Below are 22,404 nucleotides of genomic sequence, written 5' to 3' on the forward strand. Positions count from 1 at the left end.
GTGCCGGCTGCTACATCGTGGCAGAGGTTGCTTCCTCGCGGCGGCCGGGTCCTCGTGGCGGATTCAGCGGCTACCTCACCGCGGCAGCGGCCGGTTTCCAGCTACCTTCTCGCGTCGACAGCTAATTCCCCGCGTTGTCCGGCTACATCCCCACGCCTCCTGCTAAGTCAGCCGCGTCTCCGGCTACATCCACGGTAAGGTAATCTTCGATCTAACTGAAAACTTTTTGATCTAGTAGATTTGTGTGGTTTTTTTTCGATTCATGCTAGAAGAGATTTCTGCCGATGATGAACATGTGTTTCTCTGTACATTTTGTGTTTGTATGTGCTTTGTAGATGTAACCTAGTATATTTTTCCCACTAAATAGATTACCTGGGGAGCTTAGGGTGAGCCAATATTTAGGCCCCATGTCATACTAGAATGGAACTTCTCAGCCGATGTATCCAGTGAACACTAGTTGTAACATAGATGACGATGTTAATTTGTGTGTTACATTTCATATCATTATGTTCGCCGGTATGGTCGTATTGTTGAAATATTGGGCCCACTTTTAGTGGCCCAAATTAGATTTCAGTTTTTCCTATAAATCTCAAAGCCCACATAGTGGCAGCCATGTGAGTTTGAGCCCAAGTTGGTGGCAGCTCACTAGGGAGTGGCAAGAGGTGGGAAGTTTAGTCCCACATGGAAAGTTGGGAGGAAGTTAGACCACCTTATAAGGTGGGTTGTTCCACCACTAGTAAGTGAGTGAGAATAGGAGTGCTACACGCGCGCTCCTCCTCCTCCTCGCTCGCTCGACTCGACTCGACTCGACACGACACGACACGACACGTCACGTCACGACGCGCGCCGCGCTCGTGGTGAGTGGATTGAGCCTCGAGCCGAGACTTTCCTTACTTTTTGCAGCTCGAGAAAACGAACGAGTCCTAGACGGACGCGTCGCAGTTAGTCGGTTCGGGTCGCTCCCGGATCGTGGGCTATCTAACCGACTCGAAACGTTCGTGCGACGTGGGCGTGATCCACGTTGCCTAGGGTTTCCCGAGCCTATATAATCTCCTGCCCGGCTACCGCAGAAACACATCCAATACACGAGTTAGGGTTTCCACCTCTCTCTGCTTGCGCCGCCATCGTAGCCTACTCCATCCCGCGAGCCGACGTGCATCGGCGAACGGAGAGCAGGTCTCCGGAACCACTCGTCCTTGCGATCCTGTACGGGAGAGGGCGAATTAGGTTTTTGGGAAGCGCTCGCGCGACCGCTCAAGCTCTTCATCACGGGTCGCCTTCCGTCCAAGTCGGGCGGTGCTGCCTACCGTCGTCTTCAACGCCGTCTACTTCGACCCGTCTTCCCAGTCGTCAACAACGTTACTGCTGCGACATCGTCCGCCGCACCTCCACCGCCACCTCCACCAGATCGGTACGTGCGACATATCTCGATCCGTTTAGCGATGGATGTTGTACCGTTTGCTCGCTCATCTGTTCATGTTGATCACCGCATCTAGTATGTTCGAGTTTCACATGTTAGTAGTTACTTTCGTCATGCTTTATATTCTGGAATTAATCATGGAAATTGTGCCTAATTATCCAACAATCCAAAAACCTAATTGTAGGCAATTTCCGAGTTAACAATGGCTGGTTTTGCTGATGCACCGAGGCCGGATAAGTTTACCGGTGTGCACTTTAAGAGATGGCGAGATAAGGCCATGCTCCGGCTTACTCATCCGAAAGTGTTCGAAGTTACCGATGGTTTACCCGAAGGAACTATATCCGACCAAGATCGGAACAAGTTCAAGGAAAACAATAATCTCTTCGTCGGATGCGTTCTAAGTATTCTTGTCGATCGTCCGTGTGATGTGTACATGCACATAACAGATGGTAAAGAGCTCCGGGATGCACCGAATGCTAAGTTCGGTGCAACCGATGCAGCAAGTGAATCGTACATCATGGAGAGCTTCCATGACATCGGGATGGTTAACAACCGTTCCGTAGTCGAACAAGCTCATGAGATACAGAGTGCATTGCGAAAGAGCTTGAACTCCTTAAGTGTGCCTTACCCGACAAGTTTGTGGCTGGATGCATCATCGCTAAGTTGCCCCCTTCATGGAGGAACTTTGCCACAACTCTCAAACACAAGAGACAGAGAGATATCGGCTGAAAATCTGATAGCATCTCTTGATGTTGAGGAGAAAGCTCGGGCTAAGGATAATACCGAGAAAGGAGAGGGTCGACCTAGCGCCAACATGGTGCGTAAGAAACCCTACAAAGCAAGAACAAAGGGAATAACAAGCCCTCCTTCAATAAGCCTATGAAGACTACAACCTTCAAGAAGAAGAAGATGATAAACAAAGCAGATCCGAGCTGCTTTACGTGTGGAGAGACCGGCCACTTTTCTAAGGATCGTCCCGGAGAGGGCAGACCGCAAGAAAAAGGCGAGGCAAGTCAACACGGTGACCGCTAGCAATGCCGATGGGTACGGTAATCTCTTTATCGTTCTTTCGGTATTTCAATCTCCATGTTGGTGGATTGATACAGGTGCTAATGTTCATGTGTGTGCCGACATATCCATGTTCACTTCTTACCAGGTCGCCCGGGATTCTTCCGTCTTGATGGGGAATGGGTCACATGCTTCCGTTCGTGGTGTTGGCACGGTAGATCTCGAAGTTCACTTCGGGAAGATCGTGCAGACCGAGGAACGTGCAGCATGTCCCTACTATGAACAAGAATCTCGTTAGCGCCTCCCTTCTATGCGGAGATGGGTTTAAGGTTGTTTTAGAGTCGAATAAAGTAGTTGTTTCCAAGTTTGGACAATTTATTGGTAAAGGCTATGAGTGCGGAGGCTTGTTCCGCTTTTCGCTTCTCGATTTCAGTAATAAGTCCGTGAACCATATTTGTGGCAATGTTAGTGATGATACCAAGTGTTTGGCATTCTCGTTTATGTCACATTAATTTTGGTTTAATGTCTCGGCTATCCAAGCTTTAAGTTTAATTCGAATTTCACCATTGCCAAAGGTTCTAAGTGCCATAGTTGTGTGCAATCAAAGCAACCTCGGAAGCCTCACAAGGCGGCCGAGGAGAGAAACCCGGCACCTCTAGAACTCATACATTCCGATCTATGCGAGATGAATGGTGTGTTGACAAAAGGTGGAAAGAGATATTTCATGACATTGATTGATGATGCGACTAGATTCTCGCTATGTTTATTTGTTGCGAACTAAAGATGAAGCTTTAGAATACTTTAAAATTTATAAAGCCGAAGTTGAAAATCAACTAGAGAGAAAGATCAAGCGTCTTAGGTCGGATCGTGGTGGCGAATATTTTCCTAAAATCTTTGATGAATTCCGTGAGGAACATGGCATTATTCATGAGAGGACGCCTCCCTATTCACCCCAATCAAACGGGGTTGCCGAGAGGAAAACCGCACGCCGATCGACTTGGTGAATTCCATGTTAGCCACTGCTGGTTTATCAAAGGCATGGTGGGGGGAGGCTTTGCCGACTACATGTCATGTCCCGAATAGAGTTCCTAACAAGAATAAAGATAAAACCCCTTACGAGGAGTGGACTGGGAGAAAACCATCACTTTCGTATTTGCGCACATGGGGATGTTTGGCGAAAGTCAATATTCCAATTACTAAGAAGCGCAAACTTGGACCAAAGACAAGTGGATTGTATCTTTCTAGGTTATGCTCCGCGGAGTGTAGGATATAGATTTTTAGTAGTTCAATCCGAGGTACCTCGATATGCATGTTGATACTATTATGGAATCTCGTGATGCAACATTTTTTGAGAATATGTTTCCTATGAAAGATATGCATAGCATTGCTAGAATTTCTACCGAGATAATTCCTGAGTCCAAGACATCTAATGAGTATTTTGAACAATCACATGAGAATGTTACCGAGAAGGATGACAATGAAGCTCCTAAACGGAGCAAGAGACGAAGGATTGAAAAATCCTTTGGTGATGATTTCATTGTGTACCTTGTGGATGATACTCCCACGTCCATTGCAGAGGCATATGCATCTCCGGATGCAGATGATCGGAAAGAAGCTGTCCATAATGAGATGGACTCGATTCTTTCTAATGGAACTTGGGAGTTGTCGAACGACCCCATGGATGCAAGCCGAGAGGGTCGCAAATGGGTGTTCAAGAAGAAGCTAAGACCCGATGGTACTATTGAAAAGTACAAGGCACGGCTTGTAGCGAAAGGCTACACACGTAGAGAAGGCGAAGATTACTTCGACACCTATTCACCCGTCGCTAGACTTACCACCATTCGAGTACTACCGTCCATGGCTGCCTCCTATGGTCTTATCGTTCATCAAATGGACGTAAAGACAGCCTTTTCTTAATGGAGAGTTGGAAGAGGAAATCTATATGGATCAGCCTCGATGGGTTCATAGTAAAAGGTGAAGAAAGAAAGGTGTGCAAGTTGCTGAAATCTTTATATGGCCCGAAACAAGCACCTAAGCAATGGCATGAGAAGTTTGACGTAACTTTGACTTCGTAGGCTTTGTTGTCAATGAGGCCGACAAGTGTGTTTACTATCGCCATGGTGGGGGCGAAGGTGTTATACTCGTGTTTGTATGTGGATGATATTCTGATATTTGGTACAAGCATGAAAGTAATACACGAGGTCAAGTCTTTCTTGTCAAAGTGCTTTGATATGAAAGATCTGGGAGAAGCTGATGTAATTCTGAACATCAAGCTTATTAAAAATGAGAGTGGGATTACTCTAACGCAATCCCATTATGTTGAGAAGATCTTGAGCCGGTTCGGCTATATTGATAGCAAGTATTCTCCAACACCTTATGATCCCAGTGTGACATTACGCAAGAACCGGAGGATTGCCATAGATCAATTGAGATATTCTCAGATCGTTGGCTCACTCATGTACTTAGCGAGCGCGACTAGACCTGACATCTCTTTTGCCGTTAGCAAGTTGAGTAGGTTCATGTCAAACCCGGTACCGATCATTGGCATGCACTTGATAGGGTCATGCGCTACCTATGTGGTACAATGAGTTATGGGATTCACTATTCGTGGGCACCCAACTCGTGCTTGAAGGATATAGTGATTCGAATTGGATCTCGATGTAGCTGATCCGTACGCCACAAGTGGGTATGTATTTACCTTTGGAGGTGGCGCAGTGGTCATGGAGATCCCGTAAGCAAACCATATTGACGAGGTCAACTATGGAAGCAGAATCTCATCGCTTTAGACACGACCACCGTTGAATCGAATGGTTGCGTGAGCTCTTGATGGACTTGCCTCGTGGTTGAAAAACCTGTTCCGGCAATCCTTTTGAATTGTGACAATCAAACCGTAATTGTCAAAGTGAACAATTCTAAGGATAACGCGAAGTCATCAAGACACGTCAAGAGACGTTTGAAGTCCGTCGTGAAATTGCGAAACTCCGGAGTAATAACTGTTACATATATTCAAACAGACAAAAACCTGGCAGATCCCTTTACAAAAGGATTATCACGTAATGTGATAGAAAGTGCATCGAGGGAGATGGGTTTGAGACCCGTTGATGTTACGCCATAGTGGTAACCCAACCTTTGTGATCGGAGATCCCGTGAATTAGGACCTGGGAAGAACAAACTAGTGGTTTAATTGAGGAGAGTATTATGTAACCCTCTCTATGTGAAGATGCACAACTCTCGCTGTCTGTAAGGCAGAGTTGGCAACAAGCCTTAATGTGTTTATGTTGGCTATTTTAGCAAAGATGCCGTCCTACAGAGCATTCTTGAAATAACAAACCTATATGAGTCCGATTGTTAAACGTCGCAATCTATGAGATTTGGGTGATCTCTAGTAAACTCATGAAGAGACCACGAAGTATGACGCATATGCTTCACCCGCGGGGTAGGCTACTGGCAGCCATGTACTGGTCATGACTTTGAGTGAAACCCCGTTCACGCAAAACTTGCAATTCAAGGCTTAGTCCATTGTTCAAGTGTGAATGGATGTAGCTTAAGGTTCTAGGCGGAAGTTCAACTTAACAGTCTCCGCTGAAACACCGGTATATAAACAAGCAGCGAGTATTGGTAAATCTCTAAATGGGGATTTGAGATCCGGTGGGGGATTGTTGAAATATTGGGCCCACTTTTAGTGGCCCAAATTAGATTTCAGTTTTTCCTATAAATCTCAAAGCCCACATAGTGGCAGCCATGTGAGTTTGAGCCCAAGTTGGTGGCAGCTCACTAGGGAGTGGCAAGAGGTGGGAAGTTTAGTCCCACATGGAAAGTTGGGAGGAAGTTAGACCACCTTATAAGGTGGGTTGTTCCACCACTAGTAAGTGAGTGAGAATAGGAGTGCTACACGCGCGCTCCTCCTCCTCCCTCGCTCGCTCGTCTCGTCTCGACTCGACACGACACGTCACGACGCGCGCCGCGCTCGTGGTGAGTGGATTGAGCCTCGAGCCGAGACTTTCCTTACTTTTTGCAGCTCGGAGAAAACGAACAGAGTCCTAGACGGACGCGTCGCAGTTAGTCGGTTCGGGTCGCTCCCGGATCGTGGGCTATCTGTAACCGACTCGAAACGTTCGTGCGACGTGGGCGTGATCCACGTTGCCTAGGGTTTCCCGAGCCTATATAATCTCCTGCCCGAACACATCCAATACACGAGTTAGGGTTTCCACCTCTCTCTGCTTGCGCCGCCATCGTAGCCTACTCCATCCCGCGAGCCGACGTGCATCGGCGAACGGGAGAGCAGGTCTCCGGAACCACTCGTCCTTGAGATCCCGTACGGGAGAGGGCGAATTAGGTTTTTGGGAAGCGCTCTGCGCGACTGCTCAAGCTCTTCATCACGGGTCGCCTTCCGTCCAAGTCGGGCGGTGCTGCCTACCGTCGTCTTCAACGCCGTCTACTTCGACCCGTCTTCCCTGTCGTCAACAACGTTACTGCTGCGACATCGTCTGCTGCACCTCCACCGCCACCTCCACCAGATCGGTACGTGCGACATATCTCGATCTGTTTAGCGATGGATGTTGTACCGTTTGCTCTGCTACTGTTCATGTTGATCACTGCATCTAGTATGTTCGAGTTTCACATGTTAGTAGTTACTTTCGTCATGCTTTATATTCTGGAATTAATCATGGAAATTGTGCCTAATTATCCAACACGTATCCCACTTTTTATTTTGCTTTTCTTGTTGTTTTTACACATAAGAGTCAAAAATAGCTTACATTTCTGGATTGCCATGAACTACAAGGAATTATGTCATTCATACTTTTGAGAAAAACTGAATGATTTTTTGCAGCCAAATTGACTGTTTCTGTTTGGTACATGCTTTCTTGTCCAGGGTTTGGAGTATAAGATCAAGATAGTTGAGATCGATCTGGCAGACTGGCCGGTTTGGTACAAGGAGAAGGTTTACTTGAGGAACAAGGTGTGGTTCATCTCAATTCTGTCTCACGTGTACAATATGCTACATTGTTTCAGGATGCAGTCCATTATCTCTCTAATATTCATCCACACTTATGTACTTTCATTGTCTTTGACAGGTGCCTTCTCTGGAGCATAACAAACAGGAGAAAGAGAGCTTGGATTTGGTCAAGTACATTGACAACAATTTCAAAGGCCCAAGCCAATGTAGTAACAAAACAGGGGCGGCGCATGGTTTGCCCAAAAAAAGAGAAAGGAAAGAAGCATCTGGAGTGACCAAAATCACGAGACGGGGAGGTCGAGGCCCCGGTGACCGACGTCTCCCTCAGTTCCTCGGTTTGCCGACGTGCTCGTGGTGGAAGCCGAAGTCCACGGAGCAGCGCCGCCAGCCTGATCAAACTAATCGACGACGCTGGCGCTCGTACACCGCTCGGAGTCTAGAACCACTTGTATGTCAACCAGTCCTGTCCTGTCTGCAATTTAGATTTTTCACCTATTGGTTTTGGAAATCCCATAACTTGCATCAGTCTAAAAATAGGAGGTGTGCTGGATAATTTCTATTCTCTTTACTTTGCTTTAGATTTTCTCTCGGACTTAAAAAGCATTGACTTGCAATTGACCTACTCAGCAATTTGCGGCATATAAGCTTGACAGGGAACACATCTAGTGGAGAGTTAGTTTCTGCGTGTTTCTTTTCTTTTTCTTTCTTTTTGAAAAGTGGTTATGTATTAATTAAGAAACTGAATTTGGATTACACCCAAGCCGGTCTCGACGCGCAGGTCCGGACCGCACTTAGTAACACACCACCACTAAACTCTCAACGTCCAACCTTATTACATGATCTATCAGCCTTCACCATGGATATCCACTAGCAGACGGTTGTTGTCAGACAGCGCGGCGGCGGCGAAGTGTCCATCGGCATCGTGGTGACCTGGTGGTGCTACATGACCTGGAGAGATGCTTGCCGGGATGACTTGTCGCAGGACCTGGAGAGATGGCTGTCGGGATGACTTGTTGCTGGTGCGTTGACTGATGGTGATGCAATTTCAGACTTCACCGGTAGCTCATAGCAAAATAGTAGGGCCTAGCGACGAGCAGTTACTTTTTCTGTTTGCAGAATGAAGTCAATGATAGACAGCTAGATCTAGTTAAATTTAGTGCGGCTCAGTTCACATGGATGTAGTTAAATTTAGTGCGGTGCAGCTCATTTGATCTCTTTTCTGTTCGCAGAATGTAAGTCGATGATAGATAACTGGATGTAGTTAAATTTAGTGCGGCGCAGTTCCCATGAGATGTTGGTTGAATTTTCACCATGATGTAACTGACCGGGCTGTTAGTGCAATTTTTATCGCAACATAACTCACCGGAATGTAAGTTAAGTTCATGTTATCGTAACGTAACTTATCTGGGATGGTGATTTATTTTATCATCAATGTAAATGACCAGTGACCAGGATGTTAGTTTATTTTATTTGTCAACGTAACTATCCTGGATGTTTGTTAAATTATCGTGATGTAACTCACCTGGGATGATACTTTATTTTATCGTCAACATCATAACCGGGATGTTAGTCTATTTTACTGTCAACATCCTGACCAGGATCGTCTTCATTTCTCCTTTTTCAACAGACTTTTTTCAAAATGCATTGGAACAATAAGTTTTGTATGGAATTTGTAATTCTAGTGAAGGAACTAAAGCTATTTGTAGATGTTGGTTGAATTTTCACTGCGGCGCAACTCGCAGGGATGTTAGTGCAATATTTGCCGCGGCGTAACTCACCTGTGTGTTATTTAATTTATTGTGATGTAACTAACCTGGGAAGGTAGTTTATTTTTATCATCAATGTAACTCACCGGGGAAAGTTAAATAGCCGCGATGTGACTCACTTGGGATGGTAGCTTATTTTATTGTCAATATAACTGATCCGATTTTTCTTAACCGTCGATGTAACACATGCGTAATTTCTCTAGGTGTAATCTTTTTAGGTATGCATTTTTCTGAACTGTAGATGTAACACATGGACAAGTTTTTCTAGGTGTAATGTTCCTAGAAATATAGAACAAAAAGTTACTTTTTCTACAAAAAAAAGTTCCATGTAAAGTAATGACGAGTTATTTGTCTTATGTAATTCGTGTCAAGTTATCCACTTACTTTTCTCACTTATATATAGATGTTCACACTTTTTTTACACTGCAGATTTATGTTTCTACTGGGGAGGATCTTTTTTCAAAAGAGGTGCAATGCAGCAAGTAGTTTGATAATGCGAACACTCATCCTCATCATATAATACAACATGAAAGTAACAAAAAACCATCATGGGTCCAATCTATTTTCCAGTTACATTAAGAAGTTGTCTACCTTGGTGATGTCCAATTAGCAAGTGAATATTAACTTGCAGATTGTTCTTTTTATGTGCATGTTTTGCCTTCCTATGATTTTCTTGCTTGGACGGAACCAGAGTTCCAATATGTTACTAATGATTACTATTTCTGTCCCTCAAAAGTCCCCTAGATGTAATGAAAAACAAAATATGCTACCAACAATAAAGTTCGGTCTTTTACGTGCTCTGAAAATACATAACCTGCAGTTATGCAGTTGGAGACACTACAGTTAATAGATGTATCTTTTTAAAGATAATTTTCATGCTTACAATACTACAGTTTATCATGTTCTGAAATCACTCTGGTCTTCACTACATGTAATTGCTTCTAAGTAGGATGAGACTAGTAGTATTTATTGTACTTGCAGCTCAATATGATGTATAGTATAGGTACATGTAACCTACCAGGTGCATGAAAGTTTTTTCATGCTAATCTGTTCCTGGTAATGGATGTTTGGTAAATACACTTAACCTGGATGTATCCAATTGACACCCAGGTACATGCAACCTACCCAAATGTATCCAATAATATTTTCCATTAGATAGAACCTACCCAAATATATCTAACCATAGAGTACAATAGCCAATAATATGTTCCATTAGATAGAACCTACCCTGGATGTATCCAATTTACACCCAGATACATGTAACCTACCTAGATGGAACAATTAATTTTCTATAGTGTTAAATCAACGGTACAATGTAACTTACTTAGATGGAACCTACTATTGTAATTCTCCTGTTACATTGGATTCCATCCGGCCAAAATAAATGGAATCCAATGTTCTAATCAATATACATGTGATTTATTTTCTACCAGTTCCATCCATAATTTTTCCTCGATGGGATCTGACATCTGACCAAAAGATGTAGGCATTGAAGGTTAAGTTGCAGCTACTATACAGATGATGGAACCGATAATCTTTTGTGTGTGAACTTCTGATGGAACATATTTTTGGTTCAGAATTCGTCCCATTTTTTTTGGATGAAAGAGCAAAGAGGCAATGGATGGAACTGTTAGATACATGGATAGATTGTGAACTTACAGGTGATTACAGCTGCAGAGAAGCATGGCGCATGGAGATGTAGCTTGTTCAGTTTATTGGTGTTAAGGAGATCGATTTTAATTTCCTGGGTGTTCTTATGATCTACTCCGTATTTCTCCCTTTTTTTTGCTGGGATGTAACAGTCGTTTGAGTCGTGCATGCATTCGTTTTACTTGGTTCAGTGTAGAAAGGGTGGGCCAGCCGGGGCCAGGCAGAAATATCGCGAGCGCGAAGTCCTCCACCCCACGCGCCCCGTAGGCCGTGCCTTTTTCTGGAAAGTTCGTCCGGCCGGAAACGGCATGTTTAACATGGTCGGACTGACCTTGCGTTAGGGTCAAAACTAGGTCGACCTTGATGTAGCAAAGCCCTTTTAGCAAACTACATTACGAAACACAGTGATACTAAACAAGGCAGTCGAATTTTAAATACCATGTGCTTTTGGATTATGGATGCAAAGGGCATGTACATTGCTAGACGCTTAGTAAGGCGCTTAAATTAATATCAACTCAGTAGGAGTCTCTAGCTTCCAATGCAGCCTTTAGTGTAGAGACGCTTGGGCTTTGTAACTTCTCCTATAGCCTAGTGAGATGTTGCCTGGTGATCAGTTCCGTAACAGCAATTTGGGCTAAGCGCCGCCTTCAAATTAAGCGGCTACCCACGCAAGATGCCAGGAAATTTAGCCCATCGTAGCATAACGACTGGAATTTTCATCCTTAGCGCCCTTGTAAGCGGCTGCATTGTAGATGCCCTTACAGCGCATGCACCGACATTTCTCCAACTGAAAAGATGGCGTGGCCTCGTGGGTACATCAAATTCACGTATAAAATGGTCTTGATCATGGCAAAAATAACTCGTGCACGATCAAAGTTAGCTTGACTTTCAATATTGGTAGAGAATTGTGGTTTACACGGGATTTGGTACTAGTGGTATGGACATTTATGGAGAAAATCTTGTTAGCAAAAGCACATAGATAAAGTGGAACTTCAAATCAAGCTCATACCTAGCCAGAGGACAAGACAGATGAGCTCTGATGGTGTTACTGTTAAGGATGAAGAGTTGATACTAGAAGTGAAGTATACAAGTTGACGCTCTAAAGAGGTACGATTGGCTCTACTGGACAATTCATTTGGGAAGCCGATGAGGAGCATGGTGGGTACAAGAAGCACAAAGTCTGAGGCCCAGTTCAACCTACAAGATACACTGGCAAGATTGATAGGTCAAAGAACATGCTAGACAAAGCTACGGATCTAAAAGAGAATAAAAAAACATGGGGCCTAGCAAGAAGATGCCAGCTAACCCTTTTCATGTTTTACACATAGATGAGTTATCTATCATGTCTGCTAAAATTGATGAATCTATTATTGAACTTATTGTTGTGGATAAGGATCTGCCTAGTTCTAGTCTAGTTGATCCTACTAGTGTAGAAGAGGATACACCAAAAAATCTTGAACAGTATAACAAAGTTGAGGAGTTAGATGATAGAGGGGAGAATATTTTGATCAATGTAAAACGGGACAAGCACCACAGAAAGTTGTTCAGATGAAGTCTGGTTTTCGGAATGGTAGAGGTGTTACTGCTTTGGGTAGGCCAAAAAAATTGATGACACTTGTGTGCCTCTCCAATTGCATTACATAGGCTTCCAACAGTTTATTAATTCATTTCAAAAAGAAGTTCTAGATAGAAAAACTTCTGTTGGAACCATCTGCGTTTAGTTGGTTTTGCTAGTCGTATTCTAGTTGGTGTGAATGAGGATCTTTTTTATGTCGTTATTTGGGAGATTGAAATTTATTTTGTTGGTCAATGTAGTTGTTACGAACAAAGACACTGATGTGGTTGTTAGGATTACCACAATCCATGGCCCCCCTTGTGATGAGGGGAAACAAGAGTTTATTTCAGAATTGTATGAGCTTTTTCTAAATCTGAATTGCCTTACAACTTCTGGGGATTTCAATCTAGTTAGGTCCGAGTCGGATAAAATGAATGGTATAATATATTTAGGGTGGGCACATAAATTCAATGCGTGTATTGAGATGTGAGCCTTAGTTGAGATTGGGTTGGCTGGTAGAACTTTTACCTAGGATACAGGGCTTTGCCAAGGTAGGTAGTGATCATACTCCCATAATTTGGGAGTCTAGCACTAAAAAGGTCCTACAAACGTGCTTTTAAGTTTGAGAAATGATGGTTAACTAGACTTGATTTTAAAGATATACTGTATTTATTAAACCTTTAGCAACTGATAAAAATATGTAGAAGTTCTCTTGTCTTTGGCATGATAAATCTAAATACTTTAGGAAACTTCCTAAAGGATGGAGTGAAAACTTTAAAGGTTGGTGCCCCGTAAGATCTTAGGAAAAGATTGAGTTTTTTGGGGTTTTACCTACTACCCCTAAAGTTTTGGGTATGGTGAAATGGATCTCCACCTGTAAAGGTGAAATGGATCTCCACCTGTAAAGTTTCAATTCTGATGAAATGAAGCTAGGGAGTCACTACTAGGAAAAGGCCCATTGCCGGCGCACCTAAAACGCCCATTGCCGGCGCACCACGAGCCCGCCGGTGCGAACGCGCCGGTGATAAATTGACACTGCCGGCGCACCAGGTAGTGCGCCGGCGATATGTCAGCTACTGCCGGCGCACCACCCAAGCTTCACCGGCAAAGATATATTCCACCGGCGCACAATCAGGTGCGCCGGCAGTAGTGCTTCCAGCACTGGCGCATGCCACGTGCGCCGGCAGTATGTCATTTAGGTGCGCCGGCAATTAATTCGAAAATTCTTTTTTCCAGCTTTTTTCCAGCATATTACAATACATATTTGACAGCAGTATATATTTACAACGCAGTTCATATTTATACAAGTATTACATGCAATATGAGAAGCACATAGAGAGCCAAGTTTCATTTCGGTATCAGTACACAAATACGCAAGTCTCGTTTCGGAATGTGTTGATTCATACAACACATGTGCATATGCAACACCGAACGACGAAGTTTCACAAAGTTAGAAGTCTTGGTACATAGTCGTCACAAGTATCGTCATACACCTCACAATGTAGGTCCTAACCTAAACTAGAATCACATAGAACATGACCAACATGGTCATGATGACCATCATCACGAAGGCCATGGTCTTCATCCGGTTCCTCCTCATGTCCCTCATCTCTCCCGCTAGATAACAGGCGTATCTTCCTTCCGCCTCCACCCTAGTGGGGTATCCCTTGTAGCTGTTGCCGCTGAAACGGTGCACCTGTCTCCGACAGTCCTCCCAGCCGTCGTAGACTCCAGAACCCTCCCCTTGTACACGACATATGTCGTCGGCATCTCCATTCACAAGACAAGTAAAACGTTAGTACCAATGCAATGAACAAGTGCCAACTCAAATAAGAGACAAGTAGTATGAACTAAATAGCATGTGCCTCATACTTTGTTGGTCGAAATAAATAATAACATACAGGGATGGGGTCAGTGAGGCTAGGTAGGATGCACAATAGATTGATATTTGTGGCCATCACACCAAGCCTCACTGGCCCCACCCCGGAGTGTACAAGTGACCGAACATTTTAATCATCGGCCAATGCAATTAAGAAGTGCGAACTCAAATAGAAGACAAGTAGTACGAATTAAATAGCGTGCCTCATACTTTGTCGGTCGAAACAAATATTAACATCCAGGGATGGAGTCAGTGAGGCTAGGTAGGATGCACAATAGATTGATACTTGTGGCCGTCGCACCAAGGCTCACCGGCTCCACCCCCGAGTGTACGATTGACCGAACATTCTAATCATCGGCGAACTCCAAATACGAGGCAAGTAGTGGTCGAGTAAATGCAAATAATTATTAAGCTATGTACGCCATAATCTTGAAATATATAGCAAAGTAAATGAAACTACAGACACATGTTCACATGCACATTCATACAACTAAATAAAAGCAACTAGTCGATTCTATGGGAATATATAGCAATTATTACAAAGTACGGAAGTTCAAGGACATATCGTTCAAGCTTTAGCAAGTGTTCCCGTCGTAGGATCAGGTTGTACGCCTAGGGGGAAATGGACGGCAGCCCTCAAGCGAGTTGAACGGCCTCTCATCACGCGACATCTCCAAGCGGAGGTCTATCTCGTCATTAGGTGGTAGACCATAGCCGTAGAAGAACTCGCCAGACCTATTGTTGACATCCTCGCAGGATTATGGTGCAAATGAACCGCTGGATGCGACCCCAGCTTCTTTCTAATCTCTCATCGTGGACATCCGCCATGTTTGCAAACCTGTTTCCGAGATTCTCTGGCAGCAACATGTCATCTCGCGTACTTTATGTACTCCTCGCATCCGAAGGATGGCGTACCACGCGTCCATCCCATTGTCGGGCGTCGACCGCCCGAGGCAGGGGAAGTTGGTTGTGTGGGTTAAGACCAAGCATCCTCGGGATTTCCTCTCTACTTTGAGGGGCCTCGCCTTGTTGGCGAAGCCGGTGAGAGCATCATTGAGAAGGGCCCCGATGTGGGAGTAGTCTTTCTTGCGGTCCCTACCCGAGTCGAGATAGACTCGCATGCGAGTGTTGCGGGTGCACGAAGATGAGGGTGCAGAACTTGTCTCTCGCGGAAAACACACGGATTAACCTTTGGAAATGCAAATGGAGATATAGGATAGAATGGTGATGGGGGACTAGCGAGTGATTACTTACTCGGGGAAGTAAGGGATGAGAATGGCGCCCTTCTTAATGTTCGCCAAGCATGAAATCCTCGACCTGCTGGGTGGCAATCGCGCGATCCCCGGGGTTGCGGATGATGCTCTCCCGCATATAGAAGGGGTCCATTATCGCGATGGTCGGCGTCCCCTCCTTAACAATCTGGGCGGACAAGCTAAGAGCAACTAGGCGAACCACACTAAAGTGGAGCGCTTGCATGCGATAGATGCTGAAGATGTCGTTGAACCGGATGAAGCACAAGTCCGCGGGGTACTTCTCGACGAAGTTCATGCCAGTTGGCACCTTCGCCACGAAGAGAGGGTAACTAGGATCTTTTGATTTGAGAAGAAGGATCTCCACATGCAAGACAGTCTCATGCAAGCTCCTCATATCCGTGGTGAGTTTCTTCACGACATGCTCCGGCAGCATCGGTTGACCCAAGTGATGCAGAGGTCGCCAATTGTTTGGCAACTTGTCAAGGAGTGGGACCTTGTCCTTGGATTTGGCCGCGCCGCCTTGTCTTGGGCGTCCTTATTATTTGCCCTCTTCCTCTTCTTGGGTTGTAGTGCTGGACCATCCATCGCCGTAGTGGCCGTAGCACGGAGTGTGTTTGGGCTCAACATATTTTTGACGGCGGCGGTGGCGACCTCCTCAGGATTTTCCTCCTCATCAGCCGTTTCTTGAGAATCGAACAGCCTTCTTGGAGCACACATATTTCAAGCCCGGCGCATCCTCATGGACAACTTGTGAAGACGTAGGAATATCCCATTGGAAGTTGTCACGTTCATATTCCTCGGCCTCCGGCGCAGCCTGGCTGTTGTGGTGGGGCGCCGACCTCCGGCGCAGCTGGCCGTTTGGTGGGGCGATGACCACGGGCGCCGCTGGCTGTCGTGGAGGGACGCTGACATGTGGCGCCGCAAGGTGCTTGTCTTTGCTTGCCGTCGACCCCGAGTAGGTGTTGATCCGAATTAGGGTCTTCGGCCATAGCAGTAACCAACCCTTCAGTGAGGCCAGATTCAACGGGCTATCGTCATCGGCACCATGCGGTTGATTAGGAGGAAACAAATCCTCATAGCCCGGTAACGCCCGATCCACTTCAACCCGGTAAACGTCATCCGCCATATCTCGTGTGTGCCACTTCTTATCCAGGGGCCGAATGATGGACCCCTCGCGACGTCTTTGAGTTCGTCGTTTACTCTCATCAAGAAGGTGCATGGCGTCGAGAGCGCCTGCGAGAACATGTGTATGGCGTTAGAGAGAGGGCAAGGATGACGAAACTAATATATTAACTTGATGTACACATTAGTTAATTACCGTGAGGGCGTTGAACTCGGCTAATGTCGACGGGCCAGCACATGCGGCGGCGGGCGTGCAAGTGACGGAGGGGCTGCTACCCGGCATCGACGGTGAATCCCTAGCACCAGCGACATTGCCGGCGGCCGGAGGAGTCTCCATTATAACATTGTCATTGCCGGCGGACGGCGGCACCATCGAGTTGCTGCCGTCGAAGCTAACCACTTGCATTTTCGGGGGGCCTTGTTTGCCACCCTCATACCACGCGTGTAGAGCGTCGAAATCTGCTTGGACCGAAGCGGCGACTTCAGCTTTGACTTCAGGTACGAGCGTAGCTTTGAGTTGCGGTACCGCTTGCGGTACCAAACCAGCTTGGACTTGGGCTAGGATTGAGTCCCTCATTTCCTCCGCCTCCCGCTGCTTCCTCTCACTCGCGCGCATTTTTATCAGCCACGGACGACAAGCCGTAGTGACCATGCTTGTAGCCGGTACCGGCGCCAGCCACACGGCCTCTATGCGGCCTTCTCGTCGGTGAATGCTCATTAACGATGTTTAGCGCCCGTACGAGAGGCTTGTCCCAGGCTACCCTGCCCGTCGACGCCTGGGAGGAGGAGCCTTCGTCACATTGAGAAAGTCTTTGTCTTTCTTCTTCCTGCGGAAGAAACGCGAACCATTTAGAAATGTTGCTACTATTATATGAACGATACTTGATCTAATTAAACCGGTAAATTGCTTACCAGCTTTTTCTCCAACGCCGGGACCTTCCGGTCGTTCGTGAACCAAATTATGTCGGTTACGACCTTCGGGTCCGTGACAAGTTCCCCGGTTAGTTTCTTCTTATGGTACCGGGACCCGATGAATCTTCTTTCAAGCGGGTCCTTGTACTTGAGCCAGGGGTTCTCAATGCCGGCATTTACATACGCCTCGTCCTCCTTCGCCCAATAGGGCTCCTTTCCCTCGTACCCACGGCTCCCAAGGTTGTGGTTGCCGATGTTAAGCTCCCGCATTTCCTTCCCCCACAACTTGCGATTCTTGGTTGCTTGTAGCTCTTCATTGGCCACAAAAGCATCAAAGTCCGCCGGGGTGACATGCGGAAAGGCGGAGTGGACCTCTTCGAAACCTTTGCCCTCAGCAATCAGCTTCCGCACCATGTACTTATAGCTGCTGAGGTGTTTGGTGAACTTCAGGAGGGCTTGTGAGTTCACAATGTTGTTGGTTTGATGACTCGAGGCGTAGTCGCCTAGGAACTTGTATCGTGCGTGCAACCTCGCAATGAGCTGGGCTCGCAAAGGCGCTTTGCTCTCAGCTCGGAGGTCCGTCTCGTTGAGATTGACGACCTCTCGGAGGATACATGCCAGCTGGTTGCCGTACCCCTTGGCAACCTCCTTAGGCTCCACCGGCAAACCACCGGCGGGGTCCACCTCTTTGATCGTGTCTCCGCCGGTGCCGACCGTGTTTTGGCGCCTTGACTTCCGCGGCCTCTTGGCTCCACTTGTCCCGGTGCCACTACTCCCGGCGGCGCCGCTAGGATCGTCGCCGCTTGTCTCGCCGCCACCCCCGGCGGCGCCGGCTGCCTCATCGCCGCTAGGCTCGTAGGTACTACCCCCGGCGGCGGCGCTTGCCTCGTTGCCGCTCGGCTCGCCGGCACTACCCCCAGCGGCATCCTCCATCTCATGGTCCTCGTCGCCGCCAACACCAGCGGCCTCGGCATCCTCCTCCGTCCTAAAGAAGTGCCTATTGTAGTGCTCCTCTAACTCTTCTTGAGACGACATGGTGGCTTGCACTAATAGAAGATGAAAAAGAGTTAGAATTCACGGAAAAATTCGGCATGACCTTTGCTAAAAATTGGTCATGCCGAGTGCTAGAATTGCCGGAATGGAAATGAATCGACATTCCGGCACTCAATAGCAACTCAATCCCTGCAAATGTACAGAAATGCAAAAAGAAGACCATATACTTTAGCACCATTTCATTCTTGATCATTTAGTGTGGAGAGCAGCACCATTGCATCAGCATGCACAGCACCATATACATCAGCATACACATCACCATATACATCAACATGCACTTAATCATTTCATATACATCATCATGCACTTAACATCAGCAAGCACCATGCCGTAGCATGCATTTCATTTTCAAACCAGAGAACAAATTCAGTAGCATGCATTTAACCGGAGACACAAAATCATTTTATATGCATACTGAATTCCCGACACAAAATCATTTCATAGCACTTACGAGTAGCATAAAATAGCACTTGTTCTTACAAGTAGCACCAGCTATGTTTAACAAGTGTACATCAGCTTGACAAGCATCCATTTAAAACCGAGAGAATGAACATAGCACTTGTTCTTTTTAAATGAACCAGAGAATGAACATATCACTTGTTCTTTTTAAATAAAGTAAACCTACTACTAGTGAATAAATGTGAGGTATGGCTAACCCTAACACTTGCTACTGGTAGCATTTAAATGAAGAACCACTACTGTTAGCATTCTTGGCTAACCCTAACACTTGGCTAACCCTAACCCTAGCATTCTTGGCTAACCCTAACCCTAACATTTAAATGTATGCCTAACCCTAACACTTGCTATCATGCTAGCATTCTTGGCAGTAGGCATTTAAATGAAGAACCACTATCGCATATATAGCAGCAGTAGCAACCGCTGCTATAAGTGGAATTAAAGTGGAATTAAAGTGACATTCCTTCACCTTGTACATGCACTCGGCCAATTAACTAAACAAAATCAATTTCATTTTCTTTTTTTGGCGTAGGTAATGATGCATTTTCATTTTGAACCAAATTAATTTACAACCAGTGAGCATGCATGAGCATTTTGAACTAAACAATTGAGCATTTTTTATGGCAGCATTTTTGCATTTCATTCTTGTTAGGAGCATGAGCATGAGCAAGCAATTTTGCATTTCATTCATATTATTAGCATGAGCATGCAACACCTACAGTGGCAGCAATTCATTTTGTATATCAAGCATTTCATTCTTGTTATTAGCATGAACCGGAGAATGCATTTCATTAGGCATTTAAATGAACCAGAGAATGCATTCTTGCTATATATGAACCCTACAAATTTAATAAACATGAATCAAGAATGGCTAAACCAGTAGTAGCATTTGCTATCGCCAACTAGTGTTCATTTCATTTAAATGAACCATGTACTGCTAGCAAATTTTATTAACTAAACCAACATATATAAAGTTCATTTTCAACATATATAAAGTTCATTTTCTTTTTTCCTACTGCAACCTGCAACTAAATCAAGTGGCATATATATGGTTCATTTTAAAATTGGTTTAGTTTCAAACAAGAGAGCATACAACATACGTAGCTTGTACCCACTTATAATAGCATGGACTGCAACAACAAGATTATCCAGAAATTCTTCTATGCACCAACAATATCATGCATTATTCCAATATCAGCCATTCTTCTATGAACATAAAGAACCAAAACCAGAGAACAATACTGCTAGCATTTGAACCAGGGTATGGAAAAAGCATTAAATTTTACTTATGCCATTCTTGCATTTTAGCCCTAGCAATTAACCGGAGACGAGGAAGAACCCTAACCGGCTTGGGTCACCGGAGATGAGGAAGAACCCTAAACAGAGAGAGGGAAGGGGGAGGGAAGGGGAGAGGGAAGGGGAGAGGGAAGCTCACCAATGGCGCGCGGCTCCTTCTTCTCCAACGGCGGCGCCGACGTCCCTCGCGCGGGCAACCTTCTTCTCCAATGGCGCGCGGCACCTCCTTCTCCACGGGTCCTCCGCGGCGGCGTACGGGGCAGGTGGTGGGGGATGGTCGAGGGATGGTGGAGGGCGGTGGCGGGGCGCAGAACGGCGGCGCTCGAGAGGGGGACTTGAGGTGGCTGACAGAACGGCGGCGCTCGATCGACGGTGGGGGTTGGAGATGTGGCTGTGTGGGGAGAAGGAAGAAGGGGAAAAACGTTAAGTCCTAATTACAGCTCGATCCAGGGTTATTGCCGGCGCACCACATACCTGGTTCGCCGGGGACAAGTATACCCCCGGCGAATTAATAAGCCTCGGTGCGCCGGCAATAAGGCTAGCACAACCTGTAACCTGACATGTGTTTAGCATGGTATTGTGGGACATGTTTATTTATTTCTTTTCTCTTTATTGTATGTTTCTTTTCTTTTACCCCAAATACTGTAGTATTTTATATTTCTTATCTTTTCAAGATAATAATGAAGCAATATGCATGAGTTATGTAAAAACATGAAGATATATATATGAGTTATATATACATACACAAAATATTGACCAACACAATATTAATTAGTCATACATAAAATATTGGCCATGACCATATGAGTAGTTATGAATTACACAAAATATGAGTTATAGATTGCAAATAAATTTTTACATCATCGATTGAGAAGAGTGTTTCGCTTTCTTCTTGATTTTCTTGCTCGTCGTTGAATAATTTAGCCCCGTGTCGTGACTTCTTCTTTTGAAGGGTCGACCGACCTCGGTAGCGTGGTCCTGCTTCTTCTTGTGGTGTATGTTGTGTCTTCGTCCTCGGATTCTTCCATCATTGGGTCTCCGACTTGTCCTTCGAAGTCTTCCTCGTTGGCGACTCCATCCATTCCGACGATGGTCCTCTTGCCTCTCCTCACGATAACACGGCTAGGCCTCGGATGGGTCGGTTATGAAGAACCATTGGTGCACGTGTTCTGCACGTTACCCATGGCTCATTCTCGCGCGGTGGCGTTCGTGGACTTTGATTTGTTGGCTTCGGGTAGAAACATGGTGGTGAAATACCGGTCTTCTTTTCTGACGCTCTTAGCCCATCTGATACGGAACATCGGCACTTTCTCCCCAGCGTAGCTAAGCTCCCAGATTTCCTCGATTTTTCCGTAGTATCTAGTCTTTACGTCACCCATCCAGGAATCCATCGTTACCCCTGAGTTCTGGTAAACACTGTTCTTGTCTTTTTCTTCCGTGTAGAATGTGTACCCGTTGATATCGTATGCTTGGTAAGTCATGATGTTGGGCGCGGGGCCATGTGACAAGGCCAATACTAGTTTATCCTTGTCGTAATCCATTGGTGGGGGATTAGCATCAATGTGGTCTTTGAACCAGCGCGCGAAAGAGGAGTTGTGCTCTCTGTATATTTCTGCTTCCGTCATCATCGGCTTGCCACTGTTCTCTATCATGGTTTTGTGCTCTTTCAACCAAGGATCGATCAAGTCAATGTGTTGTAGCGCTACTAAGTTGGCCTCGTCAAAGTCGGAACTCCGACCGTGACATGTGCACGTGCAGTTCCTTCCTTCCATTTTTGTGGCCTACTCCCTCGAACCTGCGAGAGGTGCTTGTTTTGAGGCAAACCAACAGGGTCCTCGATGTCTAGATAATTCGTGCGAGAAAGAGATGCACTCTTCGGTGAGCCAGCCCCGTACGATGCTTCCATCCGGATGTGACCTGTTACGAACGTATACTTTAATGACCCCATTCATTCTTTCAAACGGCATCATGTTGTGTAAGAATGCCGGCCCTAGACCGACGATATCATCCATGATATGGACCAACAGATGGACCATCACGTCAAAGAATGCAGGCGGGAAGTACATCTCCATCTCAC

General features: G+C 45.7%; 1 long non-coding RNA gene across 1 annotated transcript; it reads left to right on the top strand.

Moving 5' to 3' along the window:
- Nucleotides 1-56: 56 nt before the first annotated feature.
- LOC124682794 lies at nucleotides 57-7,853 on the top strand. The gene is made up of 3 exons (XR_006996450.1): nucleotides 57-199; nucleotides 7,302-7,388; nucleotides 7,504-7,853. It is a non-coding gene; the product is annotated as an uncharacterized LOC124682794 (long non-coding RNA).
- Nucleotides 7,854-22,404: the final 14,551 nt, after the last annotated feature.

Source organism: Lolium rigidum, chromosome 1 (assembly GCF_022539505.1).
Source record: "Lolium rigidum isolate FL_2022 chromosome 1, APGP_CSIRO_Lrig_0.1, whole genome shotgun sequence".
NCBI classification, from domain to species: domain Eukaryota; kingdom Viridiplantae; phylum Streptophyta; class Magnoliopsida; order Poales; family Poaceae; genus Lolium; species Lolium rigidum.